General features: G+C 37.2%; 1 protein-coding gene across 1 annotated transcript in view; it reads right to left on the minus strand.

Moving 5' to 3' along the window:
- LOC121164728 (60S ribosomal protein L15-like) overlaps positions 1 to 18,803 on the minus strand; it is a 194,564-nt gene that overhangs the window by 145,685 nt on the left and 30,076 nt on the right. The window lies entirely within an intron of this gene.

The following is an 18,803-nucleotide window of genomic DNA, read 5'->3' on the forward strand; positions in this document are numbered from 1 at the left end:
TTGATTTTTATGCTTCAAGGTATCTAATTAGCATGCTGTGCCACTATGACAGCTCCCATCTTCTAATAATCTTATTCTGAGAATAAGTTATAAGGCACGGATGCTTTTATATTGGACAGTCTTCTCCATTTCCTCTCTTTTTCTTCTACCTCCTTTTCTGCCTTCCATTTTTGTTCAGCTCAGTTCACAATCTCCCTCTCCTGCTCTTCTTCCCTTCCACATTCCCTCCCTGCCACTCTCCACTTGTACTGAGAACTGCCATCAGTAATGCTGTGAGAGTGCTGTGTGGCCAAGAACTGAGACTTGAGTGAGGAGCTTGGAGAGTATGCTCCAGCTCTGCTGAGAATTTTAGCTGATCCTGAAGTCCTGGCTTGTATCTTCATGGCAACCTCTTGAAAGATGCTGCCATTTTCTTTTTCAAAGAGACTCATGGATTCATTAGCAACCTAAGACCTAATAAATTATGATTATATTTCATGGTCTTTTAACACTAAGTACAAAACTATATTACGTTCATTAACATGACTCTTAGGCTAAATAAAAGATTTAGTTCAGTGTGGCCTTTAATCACGATGGGAGAGGGAATTGGGAAGACAGTGAAATGAAACAGTGAAGTGAGATCAGTAGCACAGCAAGTTTGGAAAGATGTATAGAGATTTTGCAAAAGCATTCCTTGTGTTCAAACTTTTTTCATGGTCTCATATCTGTGCCAATTTTCTGAAATTAAATTCATTCTAAAATATTATTCTATTATGAAATATTTCCTCTGCAATATTTTTACATTTTTAAAATTTATTTTTATTGGAAAATCAGATGTACAGAGAGAAGGAGAGACAGAGAGGAAGAGCTTCTGCCCATTGATTCATTATCCCAAGTGACTGCAACAGCTGGAGCTGAGCCAATACAAACACAGGAGCCAGGATCTTCTTCCAGGTGCAGGATCTCAACGGTTTGGGCAGTCCTCAACTGCTTCTCTAGGCCACAAGCAGGGAGTTGGGTGGGAAACAGGACTGTCAGCCACAACCATATGGTATCCCATATAAGATCTAGCAAAGTGAGGATTTTAGACCCTAAGCCAAAGTGCCGGTCCCCTCTGCAATTATTCTTTATTATTTATTAATATGTTATCATTGAAAAATGTAAATTGAAATATGTCCCGGCAACACAGAAGTTGATGATTAATACAATATTGTTCTCCAGCACAGTCCTGAAAATAGTTTATTTTAAACCAATATCCCTTTAGTTTAATAAAACTGACATCAAGGCAGTCTGAAATAACATAATGCATCTGTCATTCAAGCTCAAAAGCATGACTTCAGGATTTGAAGAGAGCAAAAGCAAGATGTGACTGTATTAAGTCCCCAGTGGCAGGCTATAAATGTTAGTCACTAACCATAATGCTCATAGTGTGCAACAACAGAATGTCAAAAACAAATGCCAAGACAAGAATGTGGTTTGTTGCTGGATCATGTAAGTGCAGTTGGAGTTCCCGAGCCCTGTATTGATTTTACAAACTTTGGAAGGGCTGAGTCAACGAAAGAAGAGTAGCCTGAGCCGGAAGATGTTGGCTGGGAGAAAACTAGTTTACTAGGTGTGGCTCTTTGTGAGCAAAATAGTGAGAAAGAAAGCGCTGGGGAAGATAAAGATTCCCGCAATCTGGGGATAATCCATTTGTTACATCAATTATACTAAGAAATAGTTTTGAGAGAAATAAATATGAACCCCCAGGTTACAAACTGTACATTGAGAAACAGAATTGATAAAGACTTCAGATTGCAGATATTAGCTATAGCAATGAATCATCAGAGTAGTTCTTGGCCACTGACAATTCTTATGTTTCAACCACTTTTCAATCACATCAATAGTCTTTATATCATTCACTTTTACTAGTATCTTTTTTATAACATTCTGTTTTGCATATCAACAGTAGAAAATGTAGATATTAACAGAGGAGGCAAATACCAATTTTTTGCTAGTTGCTCATATTCTAAGGTGGAATTCAATAAATCCATGGGTACATTTGTGAGTGTTCTCTGTAAACAGCAGTTAAGTCACTTGGGTCTCCCACCTTCCTGATGCTTCCTGCCAAGATGGCACAAAAAATTGGATGAGTACATAGTTGGTATTTAAAATGAATCTCAAAGAGCTGTGAAAGGGTATCTGATACAAAGGGTATTTTTGAATGAAATAAAATATATAGCATGCTTTTTTCATTTTGTTGTCCTTACTAAGCTTCTTCAAATAGATCAGCGGTACCTAGCTTTGGCATAATAAATACGTTAATGCACAAAGTCTCTTCATGTAACTCATGTGTGAGAACAGCTTCAACTCATAATGTCACCTCACACACTTCCTTACTTTTTAAAAGGTTTATTTATCTTGGAAAGTGATATGCAGAGAGAAGGAGAGACAGAGAGGAAGAACTCCCATCTGATGATTCACTCTCCAAGCTGCTGCAATGGCCCTAGCTGCGCCTATCTGACCAGAAGCCAGGAGTCTCTTCCGGTCTCCCACGCTGGTGCCGGATCCCAAGGCTTTGTGCAGTCCTCAATTGCTTTCCCAGTCCACAAGCAGGGGATGGGATGGGAATCAGGGCAGCTGGGATTAGAACTGGTGTCCATATGGGATCCCAGCACGTTCAAGGCAAGGACTTAAGCCACTAGGCTATCACATTTGGCCCCTTCCATTTACTTCTTAAAAAAGATTCTAGGGCCCGGCGCGGTGGCGCAAGTGGTTAAAGGTCCTCGCCTTGCACGCCCGGGATCCCATATGGTCGCCGGTTCTAATCCCGGCAGCCCCGCTTCCCTTCCAGTTCCCTGCCTGATGGCCCAAAGCTTTGGGAACCTGCACCCGCGTGGGAGACCCGGAAGAGGCTCCTGGCTTCGGATCGGCATAGTATCGGCCCATTGCGCTCACTTGGGGAGTGAATCATCGGACGGAAGATCTTCCTTTCTGTTTCTCCTCTCTGTATATCTGCCTTTCCAATGAAAAAATAATAAAAATAAATCTTAAAAAAAAAAAAAAAAGATTCTAAGAGGGAAGACTGCTTTAGAACAAAGTTAAGATGTCTGCATTGTTGTGCCTGAATGTGACTCTAGCTTGCCCTGATTCAAGCTCCCTCTAATGAGCCTCCTGGAAGAAAACAGGTGACAGACCAAGCAGCTAGGCATCTGCCTAGACTGAGCAGTTCCTACCTGTTGGCTCTGGCCTCAGCGCAACTCTGGTACTTGAAGAGTGAAGTAGATAGGAAAACTTTCTCTCTTTTGATTTCTCCATTTTTCAAATAAAAATAAACAAAATACTCCTTAATAGCAAATTCACATCTTTTTAATTTCACATATGTTTATTAAGACTCATTTTTATTGTTTCATGAATTGAACACATTTGCACGATCTTTTAAAAATAGTGAGTTTCAGAACCAATCAGAAGATCTCAGAAATATTACAAATGAAGCATACATATGTTTATAAACAGAGATTCTGCTTTTTTAATGGTGGGATGCAATGGCATTAATTTGTTTCAAGGGACAGTTGTTTCCTCATATTCTTTTAGATTTTAAATACATTGTTAAGGCTCCTATGTCAGTGGAATGTGTTTTATAATATAATATATATGGTATTGAGGTAGTTTGAAGGCTTTTCATCTGCTCACTACAAGCATCAGCGTAGACAGTTGCTTGCTGAAACAACACTGATAATTAAAATATGTCCCTGGAGAAGGGACATTACACATATATGAAGGGCTCTCTGGGTTTTCTTCAGGCTAAAATAAGACTTCTAAAATCCTTGTTAGAAATAGTCAATATTGGGCCCGGCGGCATGGTCTAGTGGCTAAAGTCCTCACCTTGAACGCGCCAGGATCCCATATGGGCGCCGGTTCTAATCCCAGCAGCTCCACTTCCCATCCAGCTCCCTGCCTGTGGCCCGGGAAAGCAGTCGAGGACGGTCCAAGGCTTTGGGACCCTGAACCCGTGTGGGAGACCCAGAAGAAGTTCCTGGCTCCTGGCTTCGGACCGGCACAGCACCGGCTGTTGCGGTCACTTGGGGAGTGAATCATCATACAGAAGATCTTCCTTTCTGTCTCTCCTCCTCTCTGTATATCTGACTTTGTAATAAAAATAAAAATAAATCTTAAAAAAAAATAGACAATATTAAGTAATCAGGTCAATAAGCCAGACTTTAGAGTTTCCATGCAGCAACACAAATTTCTTCAAGAAAATAATAAAATAGGTTCCAGGAGTTTGAGTAAACAAATATGGGAAGTGTATAATCACATCTGATAAATTATGAGACAAATTAGTACTGATTAAAAGATAGCTTGTATGTTTTAGATATATTTTGTCTTCCTGTAAAATTCCAAAGTCAAATCTATATATATTTTTATAATATATATTTCATAATATATATATATTATTCTGTTAGTACTTAAATTCTGTGTGCTTAGAGATGTGAAGAAATGGTCTTTGTGGGTCTAGACTACACTTAGTTTCAATATAGCAACCTCTGTTTTCTTTTTGTCTGGAAGCTTAGAAACGCATACATATTACATTTGTGAAAATATTTAAAAATCAAAGGAGTTTAGTGTTACATTCTAAAGTAAAGGTGAAAATGAATGTTATTGAGATAGATGTTTTAATTATTATAAGTGTTGAGAAGTCTCCTTAAAAAAATGGTAGTAATTCTCAATAGAAATGTATTGTCATGATAACAAATAGGAGTTATGTATTCAGTTTTCCAGCTTATTCTTTACCATTTTTCCTCTCTCTCATTATAAGCTGATGAACTATCTCTCCGATGTTGCATATATGATTTATTAATTATCTTACAATGTAAAGCATTGCTTTCCAGTACTGTACAGATGTGCTTGGGAAAGGGCTCCCTTGAGTGGTAAATTTGCAGAAGGTCGTTTGTCAGTGCTACATAATACCCCTAATGTTTAATGTGCTCACTTACATTGCAAATCTCAAAAAAGTAATTAGGCAATTATTATATCACAGTATTTATTTAAGAAAACACATTCCACTGAATAAAACATATAAATGCACTGAAAGAAATGGTACAGGTTTGAGTTTTCAGTAGTAGGAAATTTTAATGTTAAAAATCACTTTAATTAAAAGTGAATGAAGATAAAGTGGTTTTGTGAAAATATAGAAAAACTAATTTCAAAAAAATTTCAAACCATACCACTTAGAAAAAGCCAGATAAACTTTGTTTCAGATTGCCATTGTATGCAGCTAAAAATCACAGATATATGTAAGCCTTCATAAATAAAAATATTGAAATTATGATTTCAAATATTTTTGCTGCACTTATTTTAATCATTGTATTAGTTTGTGATTCGTTATCTATATTCTTTACAAGCTCCAGCTATGACTTTTTTCACTTATTTAAATAAATTTAGAAAAGCAAATCATTGTAACAATATAACAAAAAACTTTGTAAGGGACACAAGTGATCATTTACCTTCTGATATTCCAATAAAATCTATCCATTTCATCTTTCTTAGGGACATCTTAGCACCAGTCAAAGTATAATTCATAGAGCTTGCAAGTAAATTTCCCTAAAGATCTAGATCCTACTGCAAAGTAATTTCCAATATAGAAGAAATGTGTGTTTTTGTGCATGCGTGTTTATGTGTGTGTGTGTGTGTGTGTGTGTGTGTGTGTGTGTAGAGAGAGAGAGCAAGAGAGCGCTTACATTTTCCAAGCACCATTTTCAGTTAAATTTGAAGTTTTCCATTTAAAATAATTTTGAGCATGTGAATATATATATATATATACACACGTGTATAATATGCATATATATGAAACTTAATATACTGATTTTAACTACTGAACAATGTAAATAGGAAATAGTATATCTGAAATGCAATAGATTTGCACCAGTTAACTTAGTTTATTCTTTAGCAATACCAAAGCAATACAGAGCAAAATTGTTTCCCATCATTTTACCACTATAATTCATTTGTGATGATATGTTTTAGTGAATTGTAGCCTTTTAACAGTTTTTAATATTTTGAATTTTATGGTACAATTCTATAGGGTCTGGGATTTTCCTACCCCTTCCCCAAATTCCCACCTCCCAACTGATATTCCCCATAATATTACTATAGTATATTCCTTTATAAGCAGTCATAATTATATCAGTCTGTTATTTAAATGTACCCTTATATAGCTGCTACAGACAATGCCAGACGGTCCAGCATCTTATTATCAACATATATCCAGCAGATTCATTGGGAGTCTCTTTGATTTGGAAGTAGAGATACATACTGCATTGTATCTGCACATCTGGATATGATAGTCTCTATTACACCTTTACTATACAGTCCCTTAAACAAGAAGCCATGAAACAAAATCAACACAGAAGTGAAGTTAAAACATTTACGGCAACATGGAGTTAAACAACATGCTATTGAATAACTAATAAATCAATGAAGAAATAAAAAGAAAGCATAAAAGCTTCTTGGGTAAAATTATGCTACTGTGTGTCTATGAGTCAGTGAATTATTTGACAAAAGAAACCATTTGAAAGAAATGAAAATCTGAAATAGTCCACATAACATAATTGGTTTTTACATAATTTCTTGCACCTGTTTATTATTATTTATCCAGATATATCCACGAAATAATTTTAAGTGAGTTTGATATTTAAAATCTATATTGACATTTGTGACATTCACTAAGTGATTTTATGTGCATTTTCCAAAATAATATTCATTATAAATCTCTGAAGGAGACAGGGACTCTCTTTTATTAGTGAAAATAAAAATCTTAGCTTCAGTGATGTTATGTAAAGTTCATACCCTCAGGAAGTCAAAGACTTGATAATTAAACTCAAATTGTGTGCCGCTAAATCTTAGGAGCAACGTTGGTTCTCAAATATTCAAGACTTTCATGTCCTTGGATTAGTTTTTCAATCTGAAGCCACGTAGCCTGAGGCATCATAGAATAAGGCAGAAATAATATTTTTACAGTAATTTTGCTGCAAAGATGCCGTCAGGTATCTGCTCAGACTGGGAAGCTCACAGATGTTAGCACAGCCATTAATTACAATTACTGTGCTGAGAGAGAGGGAAAAGAAAGGCCCTGAGATGCAGGTGAAGCGTGCATAATTCAGAGCCCAACAGATCTGAGTCGAACCTTGTCATCAGCTCTCACGTGGCCCTGATGATGGAGGACAGTTAATCCACCTGTGTGAATCTAATTTAGATTCTATCAAAAACAGGAAATATGATGACATTCACTTGGCAAGATTATTTTAGGGTTCTTATTTTACCAGACATACATTCAAAACTCAAGTGAGGACAAAAGGTTAGAGCAAATCTTTATCTTAATGTTCCATTTTCATTAATCACAGAGACAAGTGTAATATTCAATCAAAAGTATGTGTGTTCTAAAGCGCAGTGTGCTTTGGGGATGTCCTCCTCTCGGGAACTTGGTTCTCCCATTCATTCCTCACTGCAGTGTCAGGGAGTAGCTTACGTTTGTATATTAATATTGGTTGAGTAGCCCTGGTTCTCCCTGAACTCTAATGGTGGTTTTTACTTCTCATTTCTGATTTTATTCCACTATGGCAAAGAAGATACATATTATGATTTTGGCTAATTTGAATTTGTTGAGACCTGTTTTGTGCCCTACAACGTGATCTTTCATATAGAATGTTCCATGGGCTGATGAAAAGAACATGTATTCTTTAGCTGTGGGAAAGAATATCTTGTAAATGACTTTTACGTTTCTTCCATAGTTTATCATATAACTCAGTTGTTTATTTTTAAATGAAGTATTTGTTAATTGGTGAAAGAATCTGCTCAGTAAGATGATATGCTGTGTCGGCATTGTGGCACAAGGGGGCTAAATCCTCACCTTGCACACGCAGGGTGGTACCAGTACTTGTCCTGACTGTTCCACTTCCCATCCAGCTCCTTTCCATTGGTGTTGGGATTCAGAGAAAATCTTTAATTCTTTTTTTTAAAGATTTATTATTATTATTGTAATTGGAAAGGCGGATATACAGAGAGGAGAGACAGAGAGGAAGATCTTCCGTCCGATGATTCACTCCCCAAGTGAGCGCAACGGGCCGATACTATGCCGATCCAAAGCCAGGAGCCTCTTCCAGGTCTCCCACGCGGGTGCAGGTTCCCAAAGCTTTGGGCTGTCCTTGACTGCTTTCCCGGGCCACAGGCAGGGAGCTGGAAGGAAAGCGGGGCTGCTGGGATAGAACCAGAGCCCATATGGGATCCTGGGCGTGCAAGTTGAGGACCTCAACCACTGTGCCATCGCGCCGGGCCCGTTAATTCTTTTTCTTTTATGAAAGTTAGCTTAACTGAGTGATATATTCCTGCTTCGCATTTGCTTTTTTTTTTTTTTTTTTTTTTTCTTGTTCAGAATGTGGACTGCTCCTAAGAAATGTCAGGACCATGGATGGGATGGTGTGTATGGGTGGAGTTAAGCTTGCTGTGCTGCCACAGTGGCCCTGCATATAAACTTTCCCCCATTTGACCTAGCCTGTTGTTAAGGCTGTCAACTCTGCTTCATTATTTTCGGTTTTGAGTTCATCATTTCTAGTATTTCTGTATAGTTGCTTTTTCAATAAATCCATTTGTTGAATGTATCATTCATATGATAAATTGTTTAATGATTTTCTTTTACTGTATGTATTCTATTAGAGAAAAAGAGAGAGAATGAAAACATTGATGCAGAATTATATATTGCAACTACCCTAAAACTGAAATGGTTTTGATATACAGATTTTATTTCCATTAGATATATACCCAACATCTTGCTGATCCATACAGAGAGAAGGTGAGATCAGCAAACGCTAACTTGGACATCACTGGTGGATATACAGAGCCCATGGTTTGGAAAACAGTATGGAGGCTCATTAAAATTGAATATGTCACTACCACATGGTCTCACAATTCTGGAGGTTGGGGAATTCAGTTCCCAATCCCCAGAAGGCCCAGTGTCTGGGGAAGTGCTGCATGCTGATTCATTGATTCATCTTCTGTGTACTCACAAGGTTGGAAAAAAGAACAGGGCTCTCCAGAAGCTGTAGTAAGAGCACAAATTCCACTCATAAATTCTCCTTCTATTTTATCTGATCATCTACTAAAGGTTCCTCTCCTTCCTCATAATGTAACATTCAGGGCTAGTATTTCTATATGTTGAGTTAGAGGAAGTATAAACATGTAATCACAGCATCCTTGATGTACCCTTTTTGTAATTTTCTACTACCCACCCACATTCTGTGCCTACAAAACAAACTCTTACTTGTCCCTACTATATTCTAATCATTTTATTTCATTTTTAAAGGATTTATTTACTTTTATTGGAAGGCAGATATACAGAGAGGAGGAGAGACAGAGAGGAAGATCTTCCACTGGATGGTTCACTCCCCAAGTGGCCATAATGGCTGGAGCTATGCTAATCCAAAGCGAGGAGCCAGGAACTTCTTCCAGGTCTCCCATGGGGGTGCAGGATCCCAAGGTTTGGGCCCCCTTTGACTGCTTTTCCAGGCCACAAGCAGGGTGCTGGATGGGAAACGGGGCTGCCAGGATTAGAACCAGTACCAATATGGGATCCTGGCATGTTCAAGTCGAGAATTTTTGTCGCTAGGCCACCACACAGGTCCTCATTTTATTTTTAACTTCTGTCTTCATCCCCTTCTGCCCCGCTACACCCCTCTGTTATTATGTTCCCGCAAGTTATGACGATAACATAATTGTTCATTGCACAGTTGCACACCTAACTTCCTGGTACGTAAATGTGACATGGTGTGAAGGTAGAGGAAGACAAAGAAAATAACAGAACACAAAAATACAGTAGAATTTAAAGTGGCAATCCTATTATTACTCAGGGTGTGAAGCTGCATGTTCTATATAGTAATCACTCCCCAGTGAGTCCGTCTTACAGAAATTGCCTTTTTAATGCTCTGTGTATTGGTTGCCACAGATCAGAGACAATGTTTTATGCATTTATTTTTTTGAGCTGACACTTATCTCCTTAAACATCATGATTTCCAGCTGGATTCATTTTGTTGAAAACAGAGAGACTTCATTCTTTTTTCGTGCTGATTAGTGTTCTGTAGTGTAAATGTGTCACATTTGCTTTAAGTTTCCATCTGTTGTTGACGTCTCAGCTATTGTGAACTGCGCTGCCATAATAATGATCACAGGTAACTGTTTCCCGTGTAGATTTCATTTATTTTGGCTGTATTTGCAGGAATAGAGTGGCTGGGTCATATGATAGATCCATTTTCAAGTATCTGAGGAAGCTATACATGGATTTCCAGTGGTGGAACTAATGTATGTTCCCACAAGTGGCGAATTAGCATACCTTGTTCCTCATGAGCAGTTATTTATTCATTCATTTATTTATTTATCTCCATATGTTGGTCATTACCACTGGGGGTAGGTGGATTCCAGTCTAAACTCAACTATCTCCTCTCACTGTAGTAGTACCTACATCATCATCATCCTCTCCCCTTGAATAAAATTTGTTATTCGGTATTCAACATCTGCATTTTCTTCAACATTTTAATTACTAAAGACATGCATCTTCAATTTGCCATGTTCTTATTCAAACACGAATTATGATCTTATCACAAAGAACAGGTAGATCACTCCTCTATTCAGACTCATCCTGAAAGCTTTCTATAAGTCTTAATAGTTAGAATAATTGAGTCTGTGTAATTGATACAATCATTTAATTAATACTCAGCATCTGTGCCTGTTATTTTTCACCATTACATCATCACAATCTTTTGTAGCAGATGAAGTTATCTTTAAAGCACTTTCTAATTATTTTCTTCAACAAAGAGCAATTGCTGAACACCATGGTTGTGTATTAGATAATAACTGCATTTGTGTGATATAAGGATGAGAAAACTTGTTCTGTCCTCCTTTGGTCCATAATCTCTTTGGTATCCTTCCCATGATTTCCCATTCTTTATGCAAACAAATGGCTGAGAAATTCACAAATGCATTGTAAATCCTGGTGAGTTTGGAGGTTCTAAATGAGTGTGATGAATCACATTTGCTTCAGGCGATATGCAGTATCAGGCATTTGATGATGATTGCCTGGAGATAATTTCATGCGATCATTTGAGCAACTCTCAGCATAAAAGTATATGGTAAGAAGGATAGATATGGAAATAACTTTCTTGGGTTCATTTTCTACAGGATAAGGAAGAAAAATAAAAGAGTTGCATTATGCCTGAGCATTTCTTCTCTCAAAATTTTGTCAGTTTCAGACAAAGAAAGTGTTTCAGGTATGCATTCTGTTGAGTAAATGTTTCTAATTCAGCCATTGCTGACATTCTCATATTCAATTTTGAAATAATTTTTTCTTATGTTTATTTTCTTTCTTGAGGATTCATCTAGTTTAGTCATTAACTATGAGTGTTAATGTTGATAAAATACCACAAAATAAAATATGTGAAATGCTAGCTTAAAAGTAAGATTTGCAGTTCCCTTACAGAAAAGACCACGGTAGATATTTTTTGATGCATTTTTTCCTGATGTGCCTTGTATGTGAAAAAGAATGCTGTGCTTGCCTGTGTATCTCGTATCATATATGCTACAGTGCAATCACTTAAGATTTCTTTATGACAGTTAGACAGGCTTAATAATGATTCAATTATTACACAAATACCATGAGCACTGATTTGGCAAAAAACTGAAATACATCAAGCGCCAAGTCAGCTTGTCGTCTCTATTTCTGATACTGTTTCCTGGGGTTTAGTTTCTTTTTCACGGCTTGACTTAGCATAAATCTGTATAGAATCTCTTGCATAAAAGGGGGGGGAAGCAACACAGGATGAAAAGTCAGGCTGATGAGCTAAAATGACATGAGAATACATCAAAAACTCTGTGCATAGGTAGGGTAAAGAAATACTTTGATTTCAGTGAAAAATTCTGAAAAGCTGATAGAGGAGCAAAGATCACTGACTCCATGCAAGGATAAAGATGCACCTGAAAGAAAAAAAAAAAGCCAACTCTGTCAATCCAACAGAAGACTTCACTATCTCACCAAGGAGAGGAAAGGAAATCAGGTTAAACAACACTTCAGGCCACGTTCTACAGAAATCCCCTACTTCTGTGGACACTGGAGCATATAGGGTCAGCCACAGGCCTTAAAATGGATTCCTCACCTCTTGTGTACAAGGAAGCTAACAGCTTCTCAGAACAATTAAGATCACTCAAATAACACCACTCCCCTATCCCCATGGCTCTCTTAATGTGACATCTAAGAATCACCTGTATTCGCTGCCACTGATGGAAGCCAAGCACTCCATTGTCCCCATACGTACCAGAGACAGAGAGGGATGGCAGAAGCTCTACTCTCGGCCACCTTTTCCTCTCCCTGTTCTGCAGAACCCACATAGATTTACAATCTTCTCACCTTTGTAAAAAAAAAATTTAAAAATAGGGCCCAGGGCCCAGCACGGTGGCGCAAGTGGTTAAAGGTCCTCGCTTTGCACGCCCGGGATCACATATGGGCGCCGGTTCTATCCCGGCAGCCCCGCTTCCCTTCCAGCTCCCTGCCTGTGGCCTGGGAAAGCAGTTGAGGACGGCCCAAAGCTTTGGGAACCTGCACGCGCGTGGGAGACCCGGAAGAGGCTCCTGGCTTCGGATTGGCATAGTATCGGCCCGTTGTGCTCACTTGGGGAGTGAATCATCGGACGGAAGATCTTCCTCTCTGTCTCTCCTCTCTGTATATCCGCCTTTCCAATAAAAAAAATAAATAAATAAATAAAAAAAAAATAGGGCCCAGCGGTGTGGCCTAGCGGCTAAAGTCCTTGCCTTGAACGCACCGGGATGCCATATGAGCACAGGTTCTATCCCGGCAGCCCTACTTCCCATTCAGTTCCCTGCTTGTGGCCTGGGAAAGCAGTCGACGATGGCCCAAGGCTTTGGGACCCTGCACCAGCATGGGAGACCCATAAGAGGTTCCTGGTTCCCAGCTTTGGATGGGCTCAGCACCGGCCATTGCGCTCACTTGGGGAGTGAATCATTGGATGGAAGATCTTCCTCTCTGTCTCTCTTCCCTTCTGTATAGCTGACTTTATAATAAAAATAAATAAATAAATCTTTACACTTTTAAAAAATATATAATAAAAAGATAGATATTCTCATCACTGCATAGTTTTTTTCCATAGTACACATTTTCCGTGAAGATTTTGAAGAACCTTCATATGAACCTGGAATTACAACCGTGTTTTCTTCTAACATCCTTCCTAAAGAATGATATCAAATTTGTTATTTCTAAGTTTCACCTGGGCAGTAGACCAACTGTTTTACAATTAAGTATTTCCTTTTCCTAACTGATCCATTACAAACTGTGGTGTCACCGGGATCATAGCTGCTCTGCTTGCCATCTGGCTCCCTGCCTGTGGCCTGGGAAAGGGGGTGAGGATGACCCAAAGCCTTGGGACCCTGCATCCTCGTGGGAGACCTGGAGATGCTCCTGGATCCCGCTTCCTTTGGTAACCTGGTCATATATGTGCTAGATATCCCTGTGTTGTACCTCCAGGACACATGCTCAAATGCACATCTATGTTCATACACATATTTGTATAATTTACAAACTGCAGGCAAATATATAGAAGTTTTTCAGTAACTTGTTTATTTTTCTAAAAGTAAAACTCCAAAATCTTTAAACGTTATTTTCCTTTGTTACATATCCTACATATAAATGTAAATATTAATATATTTAAACTCACAGGTGATTTCAAACTTTAAATAATTTATGATATTTCAGTCGGCATCTTTGTGCATGCATTGGCATACACCGATTTACAATTCAGCCTGCTTTTTCAATATGATGTGATACTGTGAATTGTAGTGTAAACCTAATGCTAATTAAGAACATAACATATAATTCAAACATTGCTGTCTATTTGAATTTTTGCTTTTTCTTGTCAATAGTGTTTCGATTTTGTTTCTTGGCAAAATTATTCCAGAGAGTTTCTTTTTTAATCCAGTACTAAGAAATATTTCAATGCTATGTAGGAAAATAAGGGGGACTTATGATTCCAAATTATATAAAAAACATGGAAAATATTTATGTATATACGTATGTGTTGGTTGTATATGTAAACAGACAAGTCTGATATTCTGCTATAGGAAACAACACTACCGTATTTTAAAACTTATTTAAGATCATGCATGAACAATGGGCTCATGCATCACTTGAGGTATTTTCCCAGTATTGCTAATATTGGTAATAACAATAATCTATTACAGAACTCAATGATTGCCCCTAGGTGATTGTATGTGTAGTCTGGAGTTCAGACTCCTGTCTAAGGGGCTTAATTTGATTATTAAGCCCATGCTACAAGTTAAGCAGTAGCAATTCTAAGAAGTCTTACAGTACCCAACATGGCTTCTGAGAGAACTGCTCTTTAATGTTGAGAATAAAACTGCTATGCTGTGTATTTCTTGGATTATTTTTACCTGCTGACTGTCTCCCTTAAGCTACCCAACCCAGTGGCTCTACAGTGGATTAAACAAGTTGGATATTTATGAGTCACTGTTAACATAAATGATCTGTCCATTTCAATATAAAGCTGTTTAAGGTGCAGAATACAAATATTAGATCACTTCAGATGACTAGAATTTATTAACTATCTTAATTTCTAAACTTTTATGAAGTTTTCAATTATTAACTTAGTTTTGCAAATTACACTGGAACAAAAAGTGATATTGAAGGTATAAATCTTCTAATATACTATAGGTATAAATCTTATATTCATTCTAAATCGAAACTACAAATGAAAGAAGTCATTCTTCCATTCACATGTCAACTTGTTATATGATCTCCGGCCGATGTGTGTTACTACAATAAGCATGGTTATTATGGTATTGCGAAGTATGTGTGTTACTACAATACTCATGGTTACGGTATTGCAAAGTATGTGTGTTACTACAATACTCATGGTTATTATGGTATTGCAAAGTAAGAGAAGGATCAAAATAAATCCAAACTGTTTTGAGTGTGGAGCATACTGTATATGTTGAAATTATGAAAGTGTTTGTATCAAGTGAAATAAAGAGAAAAATACTGAATGATCTCATATAGATCATGGAATGTATTAACATTTCTTTAAAAAATATTTACTGATTTTTATTGGAAAGACTTAGAGCGAGAGAGAAAAAGATGGACAGAGAAGGATCTTCCATCCTCTGCTTCACTCCTCTAGTCGTCACAACGGCTGTAGCTGAGCTGATCTGAAGCAAAGAGCTTCTGGCCTCCTCTGGGTTTCCCACATGGGTGTAGCATCCCAAGGATTAGGGCCATCTTCTACTGTTTTCCCAGGCCACTGAGCTGGAAGAGAAGTGGATCAGCCAGGATGTGAATTGGCACCAGTATGGGATCTTGCCAAGCATTTAGCTGCTAGTCTGTTGTGCCAGGCCCCTGAATATAGTGACATTTATCTCATAGAAGTGTAAGGTATTTTGTGGTTACTGAAGATTGAGGAGTTTAGAGAGAGGAAATATTAATTAATGGATACCAAATCACACTTGGATAGGGTTAAAACATCTTGGTATTTTCAGACAATATAGTAACTCTAAGTAATAATAATATAGCATATATTTTTTCTAAAATAATAGCCCAGAGGAAAGGATTTTGAACATTTTTATCAGACAGAAATAATAAATGCCTGATGACAGATATAATTATGCTCTTAGGCATTCCACAAGATTTGTCCTTGTATCATAGTATTCCATAAATATGTACATTTTTTACTTACCAGTTGAAGGATTTTTAAATTATTTATTTGTGTACTTACTTATTTGGAAAGCAGAGTGACAAGTAATAGATGCAGAGATAGAAAAAACGAAAGTGAGACTGAAAGCTGAGAGAGATATTTCATCATCTGTTCACTTTTAAAGGACCACAATGGTCAAGGCCAGACCAAGCTGAAGTTAGGACGCTAGAACTATACAGCGTTTCCCACATAGATAGCAGGTGCTACACTAATGGTACATTATCTGTGTCCGGGGGTTTGATTAAAAGTAGAACATCAAGGATTCTCAAATGGCACATTGATATGAGATGATGGCATCCTATGTTGTGGTTGGAGCTTTTGGTTACAATGCCAGTCCTAGCTAAACACTTTCAAGGCACTGATTTTTTTTTATGTTTTTGCTTATGTTAATATGTTTGAAGGGATGAGTGATTAGATTGTAGATATAGCTAGATATAATCTGATGCTATTTTAGAGAATGGATGTTTTATTCTGCACAATAATGACCCCCGGATGTTTATGTAGCAGAATCCATATTCAGTTATATGCAGGGAAATGGATTTTAAGTGTGAAATACACTGCAGGTAAATCAAATTTACAGATATGTCAGAAATGCAGTTCAAGTTGGCAATGATGTTAACTACTGTATTTTTTTAAAGAGAGAGAAAGATTCAGGTTTGAAATTCTTTACAGAATTTACACTGGATTAATTTTATTTAAATTTAAGCAGTCAAATACTAAATCGCTAATCAATTCTTAAAACACTGGTTACCATTAAGTCTCTAAAAGTGTTTTATCCAAATTACAAGATATTCATGGGTTGTGTAAGTGTACAAAATGGGTTGTGTAATTTGGAAGGTTTTTCTTTTGTTTTAAAGGTAGAGCTTGAGAGGGACAGCCAAGAGATGAAGAGATCATTCCTCTCACTGGATTCACTGCTAAAATCTCTTAAACCACTGGACTAGACAGGAAAAAGAGCCCAACAGAGACCTAAGGTGCTCAATCCAGGTCTTTCATGTGAGTGGCAGAGACTGTTATTTGAGTCATGGTCACTGCTTTTTAGGACGTACAAATCAGGGCTTAAAGTTGAATGTGAAACCTAAGTATTCCACCATAGCAATGAGCATCTGAAGTGAATTTTTATCCACTAAACTAATAGTGTGGTCCTGCAGCTCAGTTTTTATTATTTTTTTTTATCTAAATCAAATGCATTGAAATTTAAAATAATTTTAATATTTTAATGTTTATTTGTTTAATTCAAAGGCATAGTAAGAAAGAGTGAGAGAGATCAAGAGGGAGAGAGAGGGAGAGAGAGGGAGAGAGAGAGAGATTTTCCACTTAATGTTTCACTCTCGAATATAGCCACACTGGCTAGGGTTGCATCAGACTGAATCCAGGAGCCAGGCACTTCCTCCAGGTCTCCCAGTGGGTGCAGGGGCCCAAAGATTTGGGCAATCCTTTGCTGCTTTCCTAGGTAGATTCACAAATTGCTGGATCAAAAATTAAACAACCGGAACTATAACCATGTGAGATGTCAACTCTGCAAGTGGCATTTTTGCCCACTATGACACAGTGCTGTCCCCCTACCAAAAAAAAAAAAATGCCTAGAAGCCTCATTTTCTTTAAATGCGTAATATAACTGTATCCACTCTACTTATAGATTCAAACTTTTTGGACATATACTCACAACAGTTTTAGGTGAACTGCATTGGCACTTATATGTTGCTTATTAGATTCCAGATGCATATAAAATCTGGAATAGCACAGATGACAGTCACCTGAATAGATTGAAATCAGCAGAGTCTCTAAGATTGTCTATTAAATGGGAAAAAGCATGCCAGCTGTGAGCATATTTGCTATGTGATAGGAGCTAACACTAATAAGTTGAGAAGCGCTAGTGAATGATTAGTTTTCTACGTAGAAAGAATTTGCAATGCTAGAACTAGTTGTTTCTTCTTTTACTGAGTAAACAAATTACATGATTACTAAAGTCTCAATTTAATGACATTGTAATTTTGGTCAAAAAGAATATCGGCCTGGAATTTCACAACAGAAAAATTGAGTGACAATTGAATACATGATACTAAAGCACTTTTGACCTTGAAATATGTAAATAGGAATAGTGTGAACAAATGTTGTAACATAATCAGGATTTAGTTTCAATGGCAGTCCTGAGGCCAACTATTGCTAAAATCATGTTAGAAGGGCTAAAACCTATGAAAATGTTGATAATGTTTTGAGTTGAACCAGGATGATTGTAACTAAGACATATTAAATTTTTCTTTTAAAAAAAAAAGATTTATGTATTTCTATTTGAAAGGTAGATTTTACAGAGAGAAAGAGAAATAGAAAGATCTTCCATCCACTGGTTCGTTCTCCAAACAGCTGAAATTGCCAGAGCTGGGCCAATCTGAAACCAGGAACAAAGAGCTGAACAGTAAGTTTATTTTTTTAATCTAATATCAATAAATCTAGTTTAGCACATTGGAACCACATTATCTGTATGAACACCTTCATTCTACAAAATGATGCTGAACTATAGTCTTATTTCAAAAGGTCTCCTATCACCTAAAGTGTGCATTTTCATCAATTATTTATATCATTTCTATTAATTTCCCCTATATTATTTAAAACACTGCATTGATACCAACTACAGTGATATTGAATAATACGAAAGGCTGAATCAGATCAGAAATTATACTAGTGAGTTGCGTTGAGCTGCCTTACCTCACAGTTCTCTAATGAGGGAAAGAAATACAAATGTACTTAATCTAAGCCAAGGAAAATTCAATGGTAAATGATAGGTCTGAATTATTACTTGTGTATGGTGTATGATTTGGCTGGAAAAGTACAAATACATGACTCTACTTTCTCACAAAATGAAAAGAGTTCTCTTTTCATTTCAATTGGGAAGATCAAAAATTAAGCAGAATCTTGAAATAGTGTGGTCAATGGCTTGTTAGTGCAATCAACTAGGGATCTGATTGCTCAGCCTCAATTCTGCAGAACTGCACAGCAAGGCTCCTGTGGTTTCCTACTCATGATCATCCT

Source organism: Ochotona curzoniae, unplaced genomic scaffold, assembly GCF_017591425.1.
Source record: "Ochotona curzoniae isolate NIBS_2020 unplaced genomic scaffold, NIBS_Ocur_1.0 contig_1071, whole genome shotgun sequence".
In the NCBI taxonomy this organism is placed as follows: domain Eukaryota; kingdom Metazoa; phylum Chordata; class Mammalia; order Lagomorpha; family Ochotonidae; genus Ochotona; species Ochotona curzoniae.